The sequence below is a fragment of the Myotis nattereri genome (genome assembly GCF_964212035.1).
Source record: "Myotis nattereri genome assembly, chromosome: 3".
Lineage (NCBI taxonomy): Eukaryota > Metazoa > Chordata > Mammalia > Chiroptera > Vespertilionidae > Myotis > Myotis nattereri.
Genome location: NC_138077.1, coordinates 159100893 through 159101967, shown reverse-complemented (window position 1 = coordinate 159101967; position 1075 = coordinate 159100893). Strand labels below are relative to the sequence as shown.

Below are 1075 nucleotides of genomic sequence, written 5' to 3'. Positions count from 1 at the left end.
CTCAAGTGAAATATATTTCTTGTGCCCACATTCCTAGGAAGTGCTTGATGTGGTTTCATCCTTGAATTTCTGAGACTAGGTGAGAAGATGTTAAGTGGAAACTAGCTGAGAAGGAAAACTTCATCATTCTCTGACATGGATTTTTTTTTCATTATTGCAAAGACAAAATTTAATTTTTAATCCTTAGTTTGATTTAAACACTGCTTTTAGTATATGCTGATACCAGCCTTGCAGAAAGGGCTCCGGAGAGATGTTTATAGCAGCACACACCTGTGGCTCTTCTTTGGTTCTGGAGGCTCCAGGGAAATCAGTATTGCTTCGTGATACACATTCTCTAGGCCTCTCCGTGTGAGTGCAGAACACTCCACATACCTGACAGCCTTCAAGTCGCCGGCTGGCTTTCCAGCATACTCTGGAGTGGTAGGTTTCTGTTTGTTCTTGCAAATTTCTCAATAGCAGAGGGTTCATCTATGAGAGCAATTTGGGACCCAACAAGCAAGAAAAAGGTTTTTAGAGAGTGGTAAGTTATCCCAGACACCCATTTTTCTTTCACATTTTCACATGAGGAAGGAGAGACCACTGAAAAACAGACTAGAAAGACAACTGTTTGTGGATAACTCTGCGGTCATAATTTGCCATACTCCTCTTACCCTGCAGTATCAAAAAGTCCAAGCGTATATGGCTCTCCACCAACCATAACTGTGACTGCATAGTTGTCAAAAACAGTGGGTACACACTCAGATGGAAATTTGTTTGTTATGTAGGGTCAGGAGATATGTTTTACCAACAGCGCCATCACCCACACAATGCCACTTCCTTGTCTGCATTGCCGAAACAGTTTTCTATCCTCTTTATTTCAAATCTGATGATGACCTCAGCTTCTCCACCGGGATGCTGGCAGCACTGCCTCATTCTGACATGCATTTAAGAAATTCCTTCTGGCCCCAGAGAACTTTTATCTTAGACCAAATTTGCGCTCTCTGTGATCATCTGTTATTCATCTCTAATTCTCACTATTTTCTCTTCCTACAGCAAAATAAGTAAACTTAAGCATTGATTCATAGTAAAAATATGT

At 40.9% G+C, this 1075-nt stretch overlaps 1 pseudogene across 1 annotated transcript; it reads right to left on the bottom strand.

Annotated features, from left to right (window-relative positions):
- Window positions 1-254: 254 nt before the first annotated feature.
- On the bottom strand, window positions 255-827 carry LOC308517129 (cell division control protein 42 homolog; annotated as a pseudogene). The gene has a single exon. The product of its transcript is annotated as a cell division control protein 42 homolog (transcript).
- Window positions 828-1075: the final 248 nt, after the last annotated feature.